At 41.4% G+C, this 22725-nt stretch overlaps 1 protein-coding gene across 2 annotated transcripts in view; it reads right to left on the reverse strand.

Annotated features, from left to right (window-relative positions):
• Window positions 1–22725, reverse strand: part of lrba (LPS-responsive vesicle trafficking, beach and anchor containing) — an 849775-nt gene that overhangs the window by 122307 nt on the left and 704743 nt on the right. The gene's annotated exons all lie outside the window — the stretch shown is intronic.

A 22725-nucleotide genomic window follows, 5' to 3' on the forward strand; every position in this document is an offset into this window, starting at 1 on the left:
TAAGTAGTTGCTTAGCCTTGAAAATCAAATATGGCTTGTGATAGTTTTGGAACTCTTTTGCTAGGCTATCAAGTGCAATAACATGGGCAAGACTTCCATAATGAACAGCAGCACCATAGGTTTCCAGTAAGTAGCACTAATCGTGACTTCAGAGATGATCACAGTAATGTACAAGACATCCCAACTGATGAAAGTATATTTCTGTCATGGATAAAAGGCAGAGAAATGATAATCAAAAAGCCCAAATCCTCAGGGGAAGGGTACAAGATCTTAAAGGCACTGAATACATATCAGAGCTCAGTTAAGTCCATCATGAAAAAGTGGAAAAAACATGAAATCACACTCACACTGCCTAGGTCAGGCTGCCCCTCTAAGCTTCATTGCCGGAGAAAAATGGCATTTGAAAGAGAGGCTACTGTGACACCAAAAGTCACTCTGAGTGAGCTGCTGAAGTCAGTGGCTGCAACTGGAGATGAATTCATGGCTCCACAATCTTTAAGGGCTTGCACTAAAAGAGTATTTATAGAAGAATGGCAAGGAAGAAACCCTGGCTAAAAGAAGCATATTCTTGCCCATAAAGACTTTGGAAAGCGTCACTTAGAAGATATTGTATAGATGTAGAAAAAGATCATGCGGTTGGATGAGACTAAAGTGGAACTTTTTGGCTTCAACACTAAGCAGTACGTGTGGTCTAAATCTAACACTGCACATCAGTCAGATAACACCATCCCCACTGCAAAGTATTGTAGAAGTAGTATCATGCTACGGGGAAGGTTTTCAGCAGCAGGGACTGGAAATCTGGTCGTGGTCGATGGGTAAATGATTGCTGTTAAATTCAGAGAGATCCTAGATAACAACCTGTTAGCATCTGCCAGTAAGCTTAAACTGGGGAGGAGGTTCATCTTTCACAGGACAATAACTCAAGCACACTGCCAAAGCAAACTTGGAGAGGCTTCAAACGAAGACAATTGATGTCCTTGAGTGGGTCAGTCACAGTCCTGACCTTAACCTGATCAAACATCTCTGTCAAGACCTCACGGCCTCTCCCCAACTAACTTGGCACAGCTTGAGAAATTTTGCAATGAGGAATGGGCAAATCTTACACCATCACTTTGTGCAAAGCTAATAGACACTTACCCAAAAAGACCACTGGCTGTAATAACTGTGAGAGGTAGTTCAACTAAGTATTGAGCAAAGGGGAATGAATACTTTTGAACTGCTGATATTTCAGTTTTTGAATTTTTAGTTTTTTATGCATTACATTTCCGTTTTTTGCGGCTCTACTATGAGAAAAAGAACATATGATTCACAAATAAAAATCCTCAGTTAAATTGATCAAAATCCCTGGTTGCAATACTAATCTACGAGAACAAAGGATTGGGGGTTTAACAACAGGAATTCTGCAGATGCTGGAAATTCAAGCAACATACATCAAAGTTGCTGGTGAACGCAGCAGGCCAAGCAGCATCTATAGGAAGAGGCGCAGTCGACGTTTCAGGCCGAGACCCTTCGTCAGGACTAACTGAAGGAAGAGTGAGTAAGGGATTTGAAAGCTGGAGGGGGAGGGGGAGATGCAAAATGATAGGAGAAGACAGGAGGGGGAGGGATAGAGCCGAGAGCTGGACAGGTGATAGGCAAAAGGGGATACGAGAGGATCATGGGACAGGAGGCCTAGGGAGAAAGACGGGGGGGGGGTGACCCAGAGGATGGGCAAGAGGTATATTCAGAGGGACAGAGGGAAAAAAGGAGAGTGAGAGAAAGAATGTGTGCATAAAAAGGAGTAACAGCTGGGGTACGAGGGGGAGGTGGGGCCTAGCGGAAGTTAGAGAAGTCAATGTTCATGCCATCAGGTTGGAGGCTACCCAGACGGAATATAAGGTGTTGTTCCTCCAACCTGAGTGTGGCTTCATCTTTACAGTAGAGGAGGCCGTGGATAGACATGTCAGAATGGGAATGGGATGTGGAATTAAAATGTGTGGCCACTGGGAGATCCTGCTTTCTCTGGCGGACAGAGCGTAGATGTTCAGCAAAGCGGTCTCCCAGTCTGCGTCGGGTCTCACCAATATATAAAAGGCCACATCGGGAGCACCGGACGCAGTATATCACCCCAGTCGACTCACAGGTGAAGTGATGCCTCACCTGGAAGGACTGTTTGGGGCCCTGAATGGTGGTAAGGGAGGAAGTGTAAGGGCATGTGTAGCACTTGTTCCGCTTACACGGATAAGTGCCAGGAGGGAGATCAGTGGGGAGGGATGGGGGGGACGAATGGACAAGGGAGTTGTGTAGGGAGCGATCCCTGCGGAATGCAGAGAGAGTGGGGGAGGGAAAGATGTGCTTAGTGGTGGGATCCCGTTGGAGGTGGCGGAAGTTACGGAGAATAATATGTTGGACCCGGAGGCTGGTGGGGTGGTAGGTGAGGACCAGGGGAACCCTATTCCTAGTGGGGTGGTGGGAGGATGGAGTGAGAGCAGATGTACGTGAAATGGAGGAGATGCGTTTAAGAGCAGAGTTGATAGTGGAGGAAGGGAAGCCCCTTTCTTTAAAAAATGAAGACATCTCCCTCATCCTAGAATGAAAAGCCTCATCCTGAGAGCAGATGCGGCGGAGAAGGAGGAATTGCGAGAAGGGGATGGCGTTTTTGCAAGAGACAGGGTGAGAAGAGGAATAGTCCAGATAGCTGTGAGAGTCAGTAGGCTTATAGTAGATATCAGTGGATAAGCTGTCTCCAGAGACAGAGACAGAAAGATCTAGAAAGGGGAGGGAGGTGTCGGAAATAGACCAGGTAAACTTGAGGGGAGGTTCCGACACCTCCCTCCCCTTTCTAGATCTTTCTGTCTCCGTCTCTGGAGACAGCTTATCCACTGATATCTACTATAAGCCTACTGACTCTCACAGCTATCTGGACTATTCCTCTTCTCACCCTGTCTCTTGCAAAAACGCCATCCCCTTCTCGCAATTCCTCCGTCTCCGCCGCATCTGCTCTCAGGATGAGGCTTTTCATTCTAGGACGAGGGAAATGTCTTCATTTTTTAAAGAAAGGGGCTTCCCTTCCTCCACTATCAACTCTGCTCTTAAACGCATCTCCTCCATTTCACGTACATCTGCTCTCACTCCATCCTCCCACCACCCCACTAGGAATAGGGTTCCCCTGGTCCTCACCTACCACCCCACCAGCCTCCGGGTCCAACATATTATTCTCCGTAACTTCCGCCACCTCCAACGGGATCCCACCACTAAGCACATCTTTCCCTCCCCCCCTCTCTCTGCATTCCGCAGGGATCGCTCCCTACACAACTCCCTTGTCCATTCGTCCCCCCCATCCCTCCCCACTGATCTCCCTCCTGGCACTTATCCGTGTAAGCGGAACAAGTGCTACACATGCCCTTACACTTCCTCCCTTACCACCATTCAGGGCCCCAAACAGTCCTTCCAGGTGAGGCATCACTTCACCTGTGAGTCGACTGGGGTGATATACTGCGTCCGGTGCTCCCGATGTGGCCTTTTATATATTGGTGAGACCCGACGCAGACTGGGAGACCGCTTTGCTGAACATCTACGCTCTGTCCGCCAGAGAAAGCAGGATCTCCCAGTGGCCACACATTTTAATTCCACATCCCATTCCCATTCTGACATGTCTATCCACGGCCTCCTCTACTGTAAAGATGAAGCCACACTCAGGTTGGAGGAACAACACCTTATATTCCGTCTGGGTAGCCTCCAACCTGATGGCATGAACATTGACTTCTCTAACTTCCGCTAGGCCCCACCTCCCCCTCGTACCCCAGCTGTTACTCCTTTTTATGCACACATTCTTTCTCTCACTCTCCTTTTTCTCCCTCTGTCCCTCTGAATATACCTCTTGCCCATCCTCTGGGTCACCCCCCCCGTCTTTCTCCCTAGGCCTCCTGTCCCATGATCCTCTCGTATCCCCTTTTGCCTATCACCTGTCCAGCTCTCGGCTCTATCCCTCCCCCTCCTGTCTTCTCCTATCATTTTGCATCTCCCCCTCCCCCTCCAGCTTTCAAATCCCTTACTCACTCTTCCTTCAGTTAGTCCTGACGAAGGGTCTCGGCCTGAAACGTCGACTGCGCCTCTTCCTATAGATGCTGCTTGGCCTGCTGCGTTCACCAGCAACTTTGATGTATGTTGATTGGGGGTTTAATACTTTTTCAAAGCACTGTATGTTCCAGATTCCAAATGTTTCTTATATCAAATATGGTGTGTTTGCCAATCAACTTCATTCCATATTCTTTAGTTCTTGAACTTCCAATTGAAAAATGCAAGCTGTTTCTTCCCATCTACTGTCTAGTTCTTTTAAGTCATAAAATAATTTTGTCTGATCCCCTCTCAGTATCTTCTTATCTAAGGATAACAATTACAGCTTTTCTAGTCCAATATTAAGCCAGATTTTCTGGGAATAACTAGGGTTCTCAGTCAGTAAGAAGCCACCTGCCATCTAGCACTCCAGTTGTGCCAAACCCTAATAGAGTTAGGCCTCATCTCCTGATGAAAAGGCTGAAAGATCCCAGCTCCAGTGGCAGAGTGAGTGACAGAACTTGTTGAAGAATGGGCAAGAAGGTGATTCAGCAGGCTATTCTGATGATCCAGCCACTTTCCAACTGGAAATGAAGGCAAGTTTTGACAATACACAAATAACTGCTTGTTGGTGGGTCAGATCAGCTAGCCCATTCTCCTTAATCATGAATGCCACCACTTCTCCACCTCCTTTCTCTGTTTCCTGAATAATGCCAAAAAAACTAAATTTGATTTTTTGCTAAATTTTTGGCAAACCTCCATTACTAATACCTTATCATAACACTGTGGCTAATTGTATCTACAGCTCTTTGTTTAATATACTATGTGTTGATGCACATGCACCATAAACCTTCTTAGACCTTCCTGCACATTCTCCTTCTCTGTCCTACATAAACCCCACACTATGTCTTGCTCTAGTTTGTTACCTCTTTTCCCCTCCTTCCTTCCTTTATGGTTTTGTTTTTCATTTTTAATGCTACAATGGAGGAACTTTATCAGCAGAAGGTGGCCAATCTGTAGAAACTATTGATAAAGAGGGCGGTAGAGGTCAAGTCACTGGGTGTATTTCAGGCAGAGATTGAAACATTCTTAATTGGTAAGGGAGTGAAAAGTTATGGGGAGCAGGCAAGAAAATAGGGTTGAAAAAAGCCATGCTTAAATGGCAAAGCAGAGACAATAGGCAGAGTGGCCTAATCTGTTTTTATGTTTTATGGCTACATTCTGGTGCTCAAAACCTACCAATTTAATTTTAACCCTCCTTCAAACAATCCCTGTTCTCTCCCCACTAGAAAGTGCACTGAGATACAACATGTCCTGCTTGTACAGGTATGACCTCTCACAGAAGCTGTGCCCTAATGCCCTAAGAATTAGAACTCTTGTAATGTTCTCCAATTACTATGCATACCAACATATTCCAAAGGAAGTAATCCAAAAATTACTACCTCAGAGGTCTTGATTCCTGAACTCTTTCCTGACTTCTAATAATCCCTCTACATGACCTTATCCTGTTTTCTGCCTGCTATTGGTACCAATGTGAACCACAATTTTGAGGTCCTAATCTCTCAGTTTCCCCTAGAGAATGTCATGCATACACTCAGTTGCGGCATTTCCTTGGAACCAATGAGATATAAACAACGTATGGCTTATTTTCTAAGCTGTAGGAATGTCTACCTATGGAATTTCCTATGATCACTGCATCTCTATGCTTTGATATCTCCCTTTTATATTCCTTTGACCCATGATGCAGCATAAGCATGGTAAACAACTCGGAGACCCCTGTGCTCCCTGCACTTTTGGAGAGCCGCACCTTTGCTACCCTAAGTTCTTTGTTTACAGGTAGCTACCACCACAAATACCTATCCTTAGAAATTCTAAGCATATGCTCAACAGAAAACATAGTGTGTCCTGAAATTACCAAAAAACAGAAGGCAATAGGTCACAGCTGGTTGTATATGACCTATGAAATCTGGCATTTCTTTGCTATTTTCTTTTTAGAAACAATTATTATTAATTTGTTATCCTGACTGAACCAACATATGACCTAACAGCCTGGATATACCACTCAGCTTCTAATGTATATTTAGTTAGATCATGGCTGATCTAATTATAACCTCAACCATGCATTCACATCCACCCTTGCTTGTCAAGTGCTTATCTATTTTGCCCTTAAGAATATTCAAAAACTTATACTTCCTTTTGAAAAGAGCGCTCCAAAGTCTCTTAATGCTCTGATAGAAGCCTTCACCAATTTTGATTCATCCCCATCATGACCCAACAATGTTGGTTCTTTCCTTACTTAATTGCTGTATCTACTCTACTTGTATCCTTAAATTTTCTCATGTTTTAATTTAAATTTAAATTTCTGATGAAGTAAGCATGCAGCACCCCTCCCTTTTTCACTGAAATGCACCTCTTTATGACTGGTAAAAGATGCACCCTGTGCATTTGCACTCCATATACATTTACTCCATCAGCCCCAAAATTCTCAACCAGCCACCAGTAATTTGCTACACCCGCCCATTCACCTTCTCCCTTGCCTCCATTCAATGACACAAGTAGTCCTTCCAGATGAGGCAACATCACCTGTGAGTTCTATCAGGGTCATCTACTGCATTCGGTGCTCTTGGTGCAGCCTTCTCTACGTTGATGAGACTTGATGGAGATTGGAGGACTGCTTTGTCAAGCACTTCCATCCGCAATAAGTAGGATTTCCTGGTGGCAAACCATTTTAATTCCAAACCCCATTCCTATTCTGATATGTTGGTCCATGACCTCCTCCACTGCTATGACGAGACCACTCTTAGGTTAGAGGAGTAACACCTCACATTCTGTCTGGTAGCCTCCAACCTGATGTCATGAACATTGATTTCTCTAACATCTGGTAATTTCTCCCCTCTCGTCCTCCTCTCATTTTCCATTCCCCATTCTGGCATGCTCATACCTATTCTCTCCTTCTCATTTGCCTATCTCCTCCCCCCTGGTAACCCTCCACCTACCTTTCTCCCATGGTCCACTCTCTTGTCCTAAAAGACTCCTTCTTCTTCACTCTTTTACCTTTTCCACCTATCACCAACCAGGTACTCCTTCATTCCCCCTCTCCTATCCACATACTCTCCCCCTTGCCCGGCTTCACCTATCACTTTCTAGCATGTACTCCTTCCCCACTCCATCTTTTTGTTTTGGCTTCTTCGCCCTTCCTTTCCAGTCCCAATCAAGGGTCACAGCCCAAAATGCCAACTATTTATTCCTTTTCCTGACCTGCTGAGTTCCTCCAGCATTTTGTGTGTGTTGTCCTCGTAATTTCAGGAAACCAGTTCTACTTGCAATCAAATTGCTTTATAAATGTATGCTGCTGTGCTGCATGCAAGCATTTGATCATTTATTTATTTAGAGGTACAGTAAGGTAACAGGCCTTTCTGAGCCAACAAACTCACACCGCACAATTACACCCATGGATAAATTAACCTACTACCCTGTACATCTTCGGAGTGTAAGAAGTAACTGGTGCACCCAAAGGAAACTTACACTATCACATGGCCAATATACAAATTCCTTACAGACGTCAGTGGAATTGAACCCAAGTCACTGGTGCTGTAGTAGTGTTACGCTAACCGCCATTGCTAACATACCTTGATTGATCTTGCTGGGTATCCTATGATATGTAACTCTCTTCTTGGCACCCTAAACCCCTCCAATCACTTGCAAGTTGGAAGTCAGAAACTTATCAGAATGCCCAAAATATCAAGAACTCCCACATAATCCAGGAAATGGCAGCCCACTTGATCAGCAGCCCATGACTGAAATGTGCACCATTTATAAAACGCTGTACAGCATAAGATATAAAAATAGCTATAAATTAAAATAAGAATATAGGTATATTTAATCTATATTCTTATTTTAATTTATAGCTATTTTTATATATTATGCTGTACAGAGAGCAAAATAGTGAGGTAGTACTCATGGACTCATAGACTGTTCAGAAATCTATAGCAGAGAGTATGCTGCTCCTAAAATGCTGGTGTGGGTGTCTTCATGCTCCTGTACCTCACCCCTGATGATAGTCATGAGAAGAGGACATGTCCTGGATGGTATGGGTCCTTAGTGATACACGTCCACCACTGCAGACCAGATCGCCTCTAGTTCATACATAGCTCAACTCCCTTCTTTGTTAATGGTGAAAGATGAAAGGGTTTTAAGTATCACACATCAAAGTTGCTAGTGAACGCAGCAGGCCAGCCATCATCTCTAGGAAGAGGTACAGTCGAGGTTTCAGGCCGAGACCCTGAGTCCTGACGAAGGGTCTCGGCCTGAAACCTCGACTGTACCTCTTCCTAGAGATGCTGCCTGGCCTGCTGCATTCACCAGCAACTTTGATGTGTGTTGCTTGAATTTCCAGCATCTACAGAATTCCTGTTGTTAGGGTTTTAAGTATGGCTGATATCCAGAAATAATGACTACTAAACATGAACTGAATAATAACTTCTCAAAAATTACATTTTAAAAATCAAAACAGAAATAATTAGAACTCTAAACAGAAATAATGTTAAAGAGGAACCTAATATCCCCCTTGTTCTATTACTCTCAGTCCTACAATCTCCACTGACAACAATAATGGTCATGAATCATCAGCTTGGTTGAACCTGACATAAGATCTCCAGTGTAAATGCGTTCTCAATCAGCAATTACCACCTAAATCTAGGCCTTTCGTGACACATGGAGTTTTACTTCTAATAAAAAAAATAGTCTATCAGTGATCTTTGAGTGACAACTTCAAATAACAATTAAGATCCAAAACATAGCCAGAGGATTCACTTGAAATTTCCTACCAGATAAAGTCATAAAATAATAATTAAAGTAATGCCAAAGGTTCATACATTTTAAGCCTTCGATCATTGAATTAGTATCAGTTTAAATATGCTCAATGTTCTTCATTGAGTTTGTAATATTAAGAATTGATGTGAAGTAATCTAATTGGGAAGAGTGCAATACATTCATGATTTAGTAAGCGCTTTAAAACACAACCAATCTTTAATAAATGCTACCAGAATTCCATAACGGTTTATTAAAAATAACATATTTTCAAAGGAAAGTGCAACACAACTAGACAGTACAATACAAAGTCACACAGAGGCAAAATTCCTTCAATATGTTCATATGAAGACAAGCTGTTTGATTGCCACTGCAGTCTCATGTCACATTAAAGCATGACAAACATTAAACCATACACTTAAATGGCAATTTATATCATTTAAATGTTTACTGCTGAAGCAGCTCATCATTCATTTAAATGTGACTTTCTGACAGCTAATTTCAGTTAATTTTCTGTATCCACTTAATTAGAACTTTCAATCAAGAAAGAAGAAGGGCTTGTAAATGTTTTGTGGATGGGATGACATTTTCTTCTTGTTACAATGAGACTGTGAATTGTAAACCTTTCCCCATAATGAATTATCAGATAGTACATCATGCCAGAGCAAAAGCTGACCATATGGAAATGTGTTCCAGTGATTCTTCTAGACATATGCTTTGGACAGAATTTTATTTATGTTCACATATAAACTAGAACCACCACCATTCCTTGATATTAACAGATAATTTACAAACCCGGTCCTTACAACAATAATAATAGTGCAATGAACTATATTGAATGACAACAGAATCTCTGGAAGTAACACTACAGCATTAAAAATTCAGTTCTATTTATATACAAGCTTAAAAATGTCTTCATTTTTGCACTGATGGATTTATTATGGGTAATGGAACAAAAAAATAAATAGAAATAAAATAATAAGGTAGAACCTGGAAATTAAGTAATCTGCCTAAGTATGTTGATCATTGCTCCAGGCAGGGACAAGCTGATTCGTTTTCTTCCTAAATAATCAGATAAAATTACCTATGACATTATTTTTTTCATGTTTCACAATGAACGGTGTCTGTACTGCTATCACCTTTAACTGAGATCTGTGCCATCTATATATATTTGATAAAATACAGATTTATTACTCCATCAAAAATTGAGGTACAAAAACACTTTAAAAATGTAATTATTATGTTACATTTTCAACTTAGTTCATTCTGATGACTGTTCGACATAATAGCCTTAATTTTGCAGTGAACATCTGTCTTGACTTTCATTCCTTGATTTACGAAAGGGATGCATTTCTGGAAGATGTTACATTAAACAAAATTTTGTAAAGCAAAAAAGGTAGATTGATGCTAGACAACAGGAATTCTGCAGATGCTGGAAATTCAAGCAACACACATCAAAGTTGCTCGTGAATGCAGCATCTCTAGGAAGAGGTACAGTCGACGTTTCGGGCCGAGACCCTTCGTCAGGACTAACTGAAGGAAGAGTGAGTAAGAGATTTGAAAGTGGGAGGGGGAGAGGGAGATCCAAAATGATAGGAGAAGACAGGAGGGGGAGGGATGGAGCCAAGAGCTGGACAGGTGATTGGCAAAGGGGATATGAGAGGATCATGGGACAGGAGGTCCAGGGAGAAAGACGGGGGGGGGGGGGAACCCAGAGGATGGGCAAGGGGTATAGTCAGAGGGACAGAGGGAGAAAAAGGAGAGTGAGAGAAAGAATGTGTGTATAAAAATAAATAACGGATGGGGTACGAGGGGGAGGTGGGGCATTAGTGGAAGTTAGAGAAGTCGATGTTCATGCCATCAGGTTGGAGGCTACCCAGACGGAATATAAGGTGTTGTTCCTCCAACCTGAGTGTGGCTTCATCTTTACAGTAGAGGAGGCCGTGGATAGACATGTCAGAATGGGAATGGGATGTGGAATTAAAATGTGTGGCCACTGGGAGATCCTGCTTTCTCTGGCGTCACTGGGAGATCCTGTAAGTTTGATGCTAAAGGTATTTTGGTACAGTATATTATCAGTAGATTGTAGTATACTATTCATCAATGCAAGAAATATATTTGAAGTTACATACCCCAGCATCAATGGCATAAAGTTGAAAATTTGTAACTGTGATATATGTAAGTCAAGGAATACCTGTACTCTCCCTACAATCAGATGGCCCCAAACATTGCAATTAATTATCTTTAAACAATCCATCCTTTGAAAGGGCAGTTGTGACATCTCCACACAGGTCCTGGAGAATGGAGGGCTTACAACCAGATTGTAGAATCACAAGTACACCAGAAGCAGGACTAGAACATGTGGACATTTGGTATGATCTGCCAGCCAATAAAATCCTGCACCTTGAAACGGCTTTCTAACCTGATTCACAAAACACCTAATTGTCCCTGTAATCTAAAATCCAGTAAAAGGTTAAAGCATACTCAATAACTGACTATCCACAGTCTGCAAGAAGTCTGTGGACATCTGCACATAAGATATGGAGAAAAAATCCTTTTGTTGCTCACTGTGAAATTTAGGTTCACATGTTATAATCAGAAATAGATATAATCTAAGTAAAAAATGTAAAAGACTTACTACGTCTTTTATAAAAATGAATTCCTTCACTTATATTTGTGCATTTAATTCTGGACAGTACAGTGTTATGAGGCCAATGCAAACAAAAAATCATGACTTCTTCAAATATGATTCCTGATCACCCTTCTCCCACCTTTTCCCACAGCTCCACACACGTACTTTTCTTCCCTTTCTCAACCCCTTCTTCCTCACTCTCTTCTCTCTCACTGGCCCCCACCCACCATTTTTCTTTATTGCCCCCTACCCTCATGAAGGGACAACATCATAGACATACAGGATATTTGAAACTTTCTCACTTCCCTCTTGGCCAAATGCACGATGCTATTTTACCGAAGTTGGGTGACTTCTTTGCATATGAAGCTGGAAAGATGGAAAATGCTTGCTACTCACCAGAACCATCTTTGGAGCCATAGAATTGTGCAGCATGGAAATAGGACCTTCGACCCAAATGATCTATGCTAACCAAGAGGTCTACCCGAGTTGGTCCCTCTTATTTGCCTGTGTTTGCCCCACATTCGTCTACACCTTTCTGGTTAATCACGCTGACTAAAGATCTTTTAAACATTATAAGTATAGCCACCTCTACCATTCTTGGAGCAGCTCAATCCACGAATCCACAACCTCTGTGTAGAATGCTAGCCCTTAAGATCCCCTTTAAGTATTTTATCTTCTCACCTTAAACCAATGCTCTGTGGTTCTCTACCATGGGCAAAAGAATATGACAATCCTCCATATCAATACCCTTCATAATATTATAGTACACCTCTACAAGGTCACTCCTTAGACTCCTATGCTCCACTGAAAACAATACCAGTTTATCCAATCTTAAACAGCTCAAGCCCTCCAGCCCCGGGAATATCCTAGTGAATCTTTTCTACACTCTCTCTCACTTAATCCCACCTTTCCTAAAGTATTGTGAATGTAACTGTACACAATACTCCATGTGTGGTCTTACCTGTGTCTAGTACAACTGTAACTGTTTCATACAATTGTAATTTACTTACCAGCTACTTGCTTAGACACATTTCCTAACAGGAGGTCTACTGTTTCCTCTGTCTACAGGACCATCTACAATCTTGCTTGATAACATGCAGATATACAGCCCAGTCCATCACATGTAAAACCTTCTCACCATTGAACACATCTATAAGAAACACTGTTGCAGGAAAGCAGCATCAATCACCAGAGACCCCCAACACCCAGGACACGTTCTCTTCTCGCTGCTGCCATCAGAAAGAAGGTACAGGGCCCTCAGGAATCACACTACCAGGTTCAGAAACAGTTATTACCCCTCAACCATCAGGCTCATTGACCAAAGGGGATAACTTCACACAACTTCACTTGTCCCATTATTGAAATGTTTCCACAGCCAATGGACTCACTTTCAATGACTCTTAATCTCATGTTCTTCATATGTATTGTTTATTTATTGTTATTATTATTTCTTCCTTTTGTATTTGCACAGCTTGTTGTCTTCTGCACTCTAGTTATACACCCAAGTTGGGTGATCTTTCATTGATTCTGTTATGGTTATTATTCTATAGATTTATTGAGTATGCCCACAAGAAAATGAATCTCAAGGTTGTATATGGTGACATAAATGTCCTTTGATAATAAATTTACTTTGAATTTTGAATTCAAGTTTTTGCTACTGCAATATCACTAATATACATTATCGATTTTACATTGCTGCTCTGCAAATTGAATATCTGTATTTACAACTATTAATTTTATCATGATGTAAGTAAATCCTGTCCTTGAAATGCTGAATAATTTCCTGCTGAGACTCTTTGTATTGTCTAAAATTCTATCAAATTATGTAGGTGGAAGATAGTCAAATTGTAAACAGACTTGAAAAAATTAAAACAGAAGACAGGCTTGTTCTGAAAGCTAAGAGTCAATGTCAATTGTGTATTATCCCTTTCTTTGAGCAAATGCAATGTCATTTCTCAGCATTTTAATGGCACAGCTGAGACTGGTTAGCGCAGGGAATATCATGGTCACAGATATGCATCCAGCAGGTCACAATGCTGGTGTATCAGAGTGCTCTGCTTTGATGTGGCTTCCTTGCACATTTTTCTTATCTTCTTTCTTATTTCGTCTAAAACCAATACAAATTATCAATTGTGAAATCAAATGCAACACACCTGTCACAAGAATAAGACATATACTGCTTATAGTTTAGTCTGCTACATGGAGCATTCTATTATTATGATTATGCTATGCAAGTCTTTCATTCTCTGATGTTCATATGTTAAGAACATGATTAAACCTTGTAAGTACATTTTCATGAAGCCAAAGAGACAGACAGATACTGTCAGTTCAATTTACTGAAACTCAAATTAGCCTTGATAAAGCACCTGAATGCCAGTATTGGGTTCATTAACAAGATACATTGGTTACACAGTTTAGAAAACTGCTGACATTTCTCTAAAAAGCATACAAGTTCATACACATCAAAAACAGCATTTGATCAATAATTTATAATAGTTATGACTAACTGACCAATATTTTGAGAGAGTGCTGCTGAGAAAATTTTCTATGCCAAACAAATTAAATAAAAACTAAAAAAAAACTTTTAAAAAGTTGTATGTGCCAAAGGTAGATACCTGAATCAATAAATGGTACTTTCCACTTGTTTAGATACACTAAGATCTAAGCATTGTAATGAAATGAGATGGGACAGAAATGGATCAGAGCTTCAGTTTCAATATGCTTAAAGATTTCCAGACAGCTGCAGTGAAATATTCAGAATACACTGCCTTTAAAATGGAATTGACTTATTTTCGTATTGTTGCTGTAGCAATCTATGCTTCACTTTATATACAGAAAAGTATATGGAATATTTTCACAAGTACTTGAGATAGCTGGAATATTATGTAATTCCTTATTTCCATTCAGATTTTTACCTTATACACCTGTGTAAATGCTGATCTCAGTAAAATGGTGCAAACAAAACTAATATAAAACAAAAACAAGCCTAAACTGAATCACTATGTGCAATATAAATTCAATACATGCTGTGTTCAGTGGGTACACTGGTGCAGAAATTATACAGTCCTCAATTTTATCACAGGGCTAAAAATTTATTTTCAAGGCTCCACTGACACTGCAGAAAAATAACTTCTACATCTTCTGTTGGCTAACTTACAACCTTCATAATAAAAATCATTTAGAGAGCTTTGACTCAGATAGCAAAACAGTAATTATGATGGGATTGAAACTGGCAATTATTTGATTCATAACCAGCTAATTTCACTGCCTCACAAATCTTTACTTCCTTGGGGATACACAGACCTATGTTACCTTCAATGGAAGTTCCGTTTTGATATCATCTTCATAGTATGCCAAAGTCAAATGGTATGTAAGCAAATCACAGAAGGTGTGATTGGAAGTTAAGGAATTTGTGCTTTTTTGAAACATTTTGATTATTTGAAAATGTCACAAATTATTAACTTTGGACAACTTGATCTACAGTGGAATCTGTACAAGTATATTTAATGGATTCTCACTTTATAGTCTTCAATGCAAGGGCTTGAATACTTGAATCACGATAGGCATTTTCAGTAATGTGGTCAACACAAGGCAAGAATCAAAATTTTTTTGATCTGAGTAGTCTGACTTAAGCAAGTTTTTGTGTCCTCTCTTCCCAAAATACTAGCTATAGTTATTGGCATGGGAACATAAGAATAATGGAAGGAAGCCAATTGATCTTTAGTGCCTACTCTGCCATTCATGAACATTGGCTTAAATTGCCAACCGTTTGGTTTGAGGCTTTATGGGTTTTAGACACTCCAGTCAGGAGAAGCATTACCTCCAAATCTTCCCTTATGGTTTGTAATTATAAGAACACTACATCAGCTTGCAGACATATTCCAATCACAAATTTGCAATCAACCTGTGAAGCCTGGCACTAGGACTAGCAAAGATCTGTAAAAATTAGTGTGAATTATGCACTGAAGGGACTTTACCACAAAGTTAAAAGAGCGAACAATACATTATTATTTAATATGAAATTGTTCCAAACTGAATTTAATTAAGAATAATTGTGGTCTCAATATAAAATGCTCTGGTTTTACAAGATGCTTTTCATTATTTGAGATCTCTGCAAATTTTACAGTAAGAACCTCTGTATTGCTGATGCGTTTATAGTGTTGGTGAAAACTTTTGTACAGGTTTGGTGCCTATGCCCTAAGTATAGAGGAAGGCAATGAAGGTTCAATAAAGAAACTCCTGTGAAGACAACATTGACCTATAAGGGAAGATTAGGCAGAATGGAACTAAACCCACTCATGGACTGAGAGATGATTTCCTGAAACATTAAATTCCTACAAGGCTTGGTAGGGTAGATAAGGGACAATGCTTCTCCAAGATGGCAAGTCTACAACCAGGGTTCACAGAATCAAAATAATATATTAGCAATTTATAAATAAGATGTAGAGAAATCTGTTTACCCACAGCATAATGAATCTTTGGAATTTTATATCTAAGAGGGGTCTGAAGGATCTGCCAGACTATGGTCAAGGCAGAATGTTTTTAAGAAAGAAAAGGAAATATGATTAGTTCAGCAAAAGTAATATTAAGGTTAAAAAAACAATCAGTCATTATATAATTGAATGGCTAGGTAAGACCCACTTTTCCTTCTATTTCTCATGTTCTTGTATTCTTGCAGTTGAATTAAAACTATACATAACCGCAAGATATCCACCATCCATACATACCATATTTTGTACAAATTAAAGAGACTAGCTTTATTTGTCACACGCATATTGATACATACAGTGAAATGTGTCATTTCTGTCAACGACCAACACAGTCTGTTGGTCCAAAGACCAATCAGGTCCGATAGTGCAAACATGTGCATGAAGTTGGAGGAAGTAGCGGAGGTACTTAATGAATACTTTGCTTCAGTATTCACCAAGGGAAAAGACCTTGGCAATTGTGGGGATGAATCATAGTGGACTGAAATGCCTGAGCATATAGACATTAAGAAAGAGGATATGCTGGAGCTTTTGAAAAGCATTAAGTTAGATAAGTCACTGGGACTGGATGAGATATACCCAGGCTACTACGGGAAGCGAGGGAGGAGATTGCTGAGCCTCTTGCGATAATCTTTGCATCATCAAGAGGGACAGGAGAAGTACCAGACGATTGCAGGGTTGCAAATGTTGTTCCCTTTTTCAAGAAAGGGAGTAGAGATAACCCAGGAAATTATAGATCAGTGAGTCTGACTTCAGTGGTGGGCAAGTTGTTGGAGAAGATCCTGAGAGGCAGGATTTATAAGTGTTTGGAGAGACATAACCTGATCAGGGATACTCTTCATGGCTTTGTCAAGGGCAGGTCGTGCCTTACAAGCCTGATTGAGTTCTTTGAGGATGCAACAAAACACTTTGATGAAGGTAGAGCAGTGGATGCAGTGTATATGGATTTCAGTATTTGATAAAGTTCCCCATGCCAGGCTCCTTCAGAAAGTAAGGAGGCATGGGATCCAAGGAGACCTTGCTTTGTGGATCCAGAATTGGCTTGCCCACAGAAGGCAAAGGGTGGTTGTAGATGGTTCGTATTCTACATGGAGATTGGTGACCAGTGGTGTTCTGCAGGGATCTGTTCTGGGACCCCTCCTCTTTGTGATTTTTATAAATGACCTGGATAAAGAAGTGGAAGAGTGGGTTAGTAAGTTTGCTGATAACACAAAGGTTGGGAGTGTTGTGGATAGTCTGGAGAGTTGTCAAAGGTTACAGCAGGACATTGATAGGATGCAGAATTGGGCTGAAAAGTGGCAGATGGAGTTTAACCCAGATAAGTGTGAAGTGGTTCATTTTGGTAGGTTAAATTTGAAGACAGAATATAAGATTAATGGTAAAACTCTTGGCAGTGTGGAGGATCAGTGAGATCTTGGGGTCCATATCCACAGGACATTCAGAGCTTCTGCGCAGGTTGACAGTGTTGTTAAGAAGGCAAATGGTGCGTTGGTATTCATCAACCATGGGACTGAGTTCAAGAGCCGTGAGGTAATGTTACAGCAATAGAAGACCTTGGTCAGACCTCTCTTGGAGTACCGTTCTGGTCACCTCACTACAGGAAGGATGTGGATACTATAGAGAGAGTGCAGAGGAGATTTACAAGGATGTTGCCCGGCCTGGATTGGAGGGCGTATCTTATGAGAATAGGTTGAGTGAATTTGGCCTTTTCTCCTTGGAGTGACAGAGGATGAGAGATGACCTGATAGAGGTATATATGATGATGAGGGGCATTGATCATGTGGATAGCCAGAGGCTTCTTCCCAGGGCTGAAATGGCTAACACAAGGGGACATAGTTTTAAGATGCTTGGAAATAGGTACAGAGGGGATGTCAGGGGTAAGTTTTTCACACAGAGCGGCAGATGTGTGGAATGCACTGCCAGCAGTAGTGATGGAACCGGATACAACAGGGTCTTTTAAGAGCCTCTGAGATAGGTAGAGCTTAGAAAAATAGAAGACTATGCGATAGGGAAATTCAACGCAGTTTCTAGAGTAGGCTGCATGATCAGCACAACTTTGTGAGCCAAAGGGCCTGCAAGGTGCTGTTGATTTCTATGTTCTGGACACAGCCTGTAAGTGTCGTTATGCTTCTGGTGCCAATATATCATCCACACAATTTACTAATCCTAACCCCATATGTCTTTAGAATGTGGAAGAAACTGAAGCATCTGGAGGAAAGCATTGGGGTCATGGGAGAACATACAAATCCTTAGAGATGGCGGCTCTAATGGCATTACACGACAAGTGCACATTCCTTTATCTGAAATTCTGAAATCTAAAAAGCTCCGAAAAACAAAGTTTTTTTTCCACCAACAGCTGACGTCACTCAGGTGTGCAAAGGCAGCATTAGCAGAGGCCACCAGACGTCAGTTGTGGCTTGACGCTCATAATGGTTACACGTGCATTTGCTGTTAGCTGATATTTTGTGTTCACTGTTGTCTTTGTGTTTAATTTCACTGTGAAAATGTCAAAAAGAGCTGCAGATACCCCTATGGGTAACAATGAGAAAAAGAGAAGGAATCTTCTCTATCAATAACGCAGGAAGTGGAGTTATTGCAGAAACTTGATCGTGGTGTGTCTGTGCGGTGTCTTACTGAAGAAAATAGTGTCGGAACCACCACCGTATATGATTTAAATAAACAGAAAGACAAGTTACTGAAGTTTTATAGTGACAGTGACGTTTTACATTTATTCCAATAAGTCATTTACCATGTGTTTGATTTGGTTCGTTTGAAGCTATATATTTTTATGTTTTATTGAATGCTTTTGTTGGAAATAAAATTTCTTCTTGTCATTATTCCCTAAACAATATAGCATAACAATAATTTACATGATATGTACATTGTATTAGGTATTATAAGTAATCTAGAGATGATTTAAAGTATACGGGAGGATGTGCGTAGGTTTGGTGCGCCGCCGGGTCCTAAAGTCCACCGCACTGAGACAGGTTAAATAAGGGACTTGAGCATACGTGTTTCTTGGTATTGGGCGGGGGGGGGGGGTCTGAAATCCGAAAAATTCTGAATTCGGAAATGCAACTGGCCCCAAGGATTTCGGATAAGGGATTGTGGACTGTATCCATGACACTACAGTGCCGCCCTAACATGTGAGAAAAGCAATATGTGACTTCACCGATAATGTAAACAACTGAATCTATACCTTACTGTTACTCAATCCAAACTTGTGTTAGGATCACTATCTCTTTAAAAACGGTCATATTTTTGGGGAGTTCTAAAAGAATTTAAGTTTGGCGATAAATTTATCAATATGATTCAAACACTGTATGCTAATCCTTCAGCCCGGTTATGCGTGGGAGGAGGTTTCTCAGAGTCATTTGACATAGAAGGGGGCACACGACAAGGGGACCCTTTCTCTCCTTTAATTTTTACTATATCTATTGCACATTTGCACACGCTTGCACACTTAATTAGAAACTCTCCTCAGATCTCCCATATTACAATAGGTACAACTTCACATTCCATATCAATTTACGCGGACGACATGCTAGTTTATATGGCAAATGTTCAACAAACTCTCCCCTATGTTTTAAAAACACTGGAGCAATTTGGATTTCTTTCAGGATACAAAGTTAATCTGTCAAAATCAGCACTGATGCTGATTAATACGGATAAAAGTAAGGTGTCTCTCCCTCCCCAGATTAAGGTTACAAATGAGGTCCTCTACTTGGGTATTAAAGTTAATACCTCCCTATCATCTGTGGCTAAAACAAATTACTCTTAAATTTGAAAAAAATAGAAGATATTAATAGATGGAGACACCTGCCAGCATCAGTCCCAGCCCATATATCGGTCACTAAAATGAACATCTTACCCCGCACTGATTTTATCAGCTCAATGATTCCACTTGCACCTCCAGCAGGATATTGGCAAAAACTGGACTCCTTACTACGAGGCTATGTTTGGAACAGTAAATGACCCAATATAAAATGGTCAGCTCTACAACTCAGAAAGTCGGATGGGGGATTGGCATGTCCAAATTTGGCATGGCATGCCTCGCCTCGCCTGCACCACTGTCAAGTTCAACTGCCAGAGCAAGATAAGGAACTGTCTATCGCTGTTTGAAACTGTCTCTCTGTGTCCACGCCTTCACTAGGTAGGTCCGGCCGTTTGCTGCTACCTAGTGTTAGGATCTGTCTCTGTGTCCACGCCTTCGCTAGGTAGGTCTGGCCATTTGCTGTGACCTGGTGTTGGGAACTGTCTCTGTGTCCACACCTTCGCTAGGTAGGTCTGGCCGTTTGTCGCTATCCAGTGTTGGGAACTGTCTCGTCGTGTTCAGCATTCTGTGTAAGAGTCCCGGCCCTACGTCCTGTTCCCAAGGAGGGGTCCTGGCTCTGTGTTCCATTCCCTGCGTACCTGTCTCTCCCTCGACCAAGGCTCTGCGTTCCTGTCTCTCCTTCGATCAAATCAAGGCTTTCAGCATTGTGTTCCGAGGTCCTGTTTCCCAAGACCACGTCATGTCTTCACCTAGTTCCGGAGTCCAAGCCCGAGTCAAGACGCAGGTTCTGGGTCATAGTCATACTTTATTGATCCCGGGGGAAATTGGTTTTTGTTACAGTTGCACCATAAATAATTAAATAGTAATAAAACCATAAATAATTAAATAGTAATATGTAAATTATGCCAGGAAATAAGTCCAGGACCAGCCTATTGGCTCAGGGTGTCTGACCCTCCAAGGGAGGAGTTGTAAAGTTTGATGGCCACAGGCAGGAATGACTTCCTATGACACTCTGTGTTGCATTTCGGTGGAATGAGTCTCTGGCTGAATGTACTCCTGTGCCCAACCAGTACATTATGTAGTGGATGGGAGACATTGTCCAAGATGGCTTGCAACTTGGACAGCATCCTCTTTTCAGACACCACCGTCAGAGAGTCCAGTTCCATCCCCACAACATCACTGGCCTTACAAATCCTTGTCCAGTCTCTGGCTCGGAGTCCGAACCCAAGCCTCGTCATGTCCTCACCTCGAGGAACCCAAGCCTCGTCATGTCCTCGCCTCGAGGAACCCAAGCCATGTCCAGTCCTATAGCCACGTCATGTCCTCACCTGATTCCGGGGTCCAAGCCCAAGTCAAGACCCAGCTTCTGGGTCGTGTCCAGTCCTTGGCTCGGAGTCCAAGCTCAGGTTCCTGTTCAGTTCCATGTCCTGGTTCCGCTTGCCTAGTCAAGTCCTAGCCCAGGCCCTGTATCCTTGTCTCGACCAGGGCCTGTGTCATGTCCAGCGTCCTTTCTTCCCCACTTCCCTTACTTGGTTAACTCTAGTCCTAGTCCTGCTCCTAGTATGTCAGTGTCTGTGTCTTGCATTTGAGTCTACTCCCAGCACGCCCCCATGACACATTTGTATTAAGAAGTCTTATTGGATGGAGGAGGATAAAGTTTCATCATGGAAAAATATAGAACAAGAGCTAATAGCACCAATAAGGTTGAAGGACTTTCTCCTTTTAGGTATGTCTACCAAAAAATGTGATTTGTATTACGGTCCGATTTTAACCCATATGCTACAAGTGTTTAGAGCAGCAGAAAAATTCCTAAAATTTAAAAGCGTATGGTGCAAATCATCTCCATTATGGAACAATAATCATTTTCTATCTGGGGGGAAACCATTTACTAACAGAACTTGGGAGGATAAAGGTATTACTACTTTTCAAGATATTAATGGGGCAAGTACTATCCTTAGCTTTCAAGAACTGATATTTCATTATAATATTGATAAACACTCTCTTTTCTTCTGCTTTAGAGTAAGATCAGCTTGTAAAGCCTACAGCATTCCCTGGGGGTCAGATTTAAAGGACCATCCCATTTTAAATTGGATACAGAGTGCTCCAGGACAGATAGTGTCATATATCTATGATAAATTGAACATCTAGAAATCTACTCCCACATCAGGAATGAAAGCCTGGGATAGGGACATATCTGAATTGGGACAAGACTTAGACTGGGATGCAATTTGGGATAATGTTGCCGGTGCTTCGAAAAACCCAAATCATCAGTATATACACTTGAAATTTTGTCATACAGCATATTTATCACCGAGAATTTGACATCAAATGGGACTGATTCCTGACCCGTATTGCTCATTTTCTCCCCACGGAACCGTTGGCTCTTTTATACATGTTGTATGGGAATGTCCAGGGGTTTTTGGTTTGTGGGGGAAGGTTATCAGTACTCTTACAGAACTAACGGGGGTACAATTACCAATGGACCCCACTGTACATCTTCTAAATGATGACTCCCACCTTTCCCCTACGGAAAAAACATGCAAAGTCTGGCTGGCAGGCCTGACTGCAGCTAAGAAGATTGCAGTCCAGCGTTGGAAACCTCCCCATGATATTTCAAATACTCACTGGCTTCAGAGCTTTTTGGACATTTCTTATCTGGAACTTTCATCAGCAAGAGTAAATGATGCACGAACAAACACAGTCTTAATGTGGACAAATACGATATCTAACTTAAAAGATCTTTTGTTAAAATAGGAGTGCTTTGTCTGTGTATGCACTACGACTCGGTTGGTAGAGGGGAGAGGGATGGGGGAGAGAGAGGTGGAGGGGGGATGGTGATGAAGGTTGGGGGGTGGCTGGGTTAAACAGTCAAAATGTAATTGGCAATTGGTTGTATTGAATGTAATTTGTTAGTGTTGCAATAAAAAAATTAGTAATAAAAAAATGGTCAGAACATTTCAAAGATAGAAGCTGCTGGGAGGTCAAGA

This window comes from Mobula hypostoma, chromosome 4, assembly GCF_963921235.1.
Source record: "Mobula hypostoma chromosome 4, sMobHyp1.1, whole genome shotgun sequence".
Lineage (NCBI taxonomy): Eukaryota > Metazoa > Chordata > Chondrichthyes > Myliobatiformes > Myliobatidae > Mobula > Mobula hypostoma.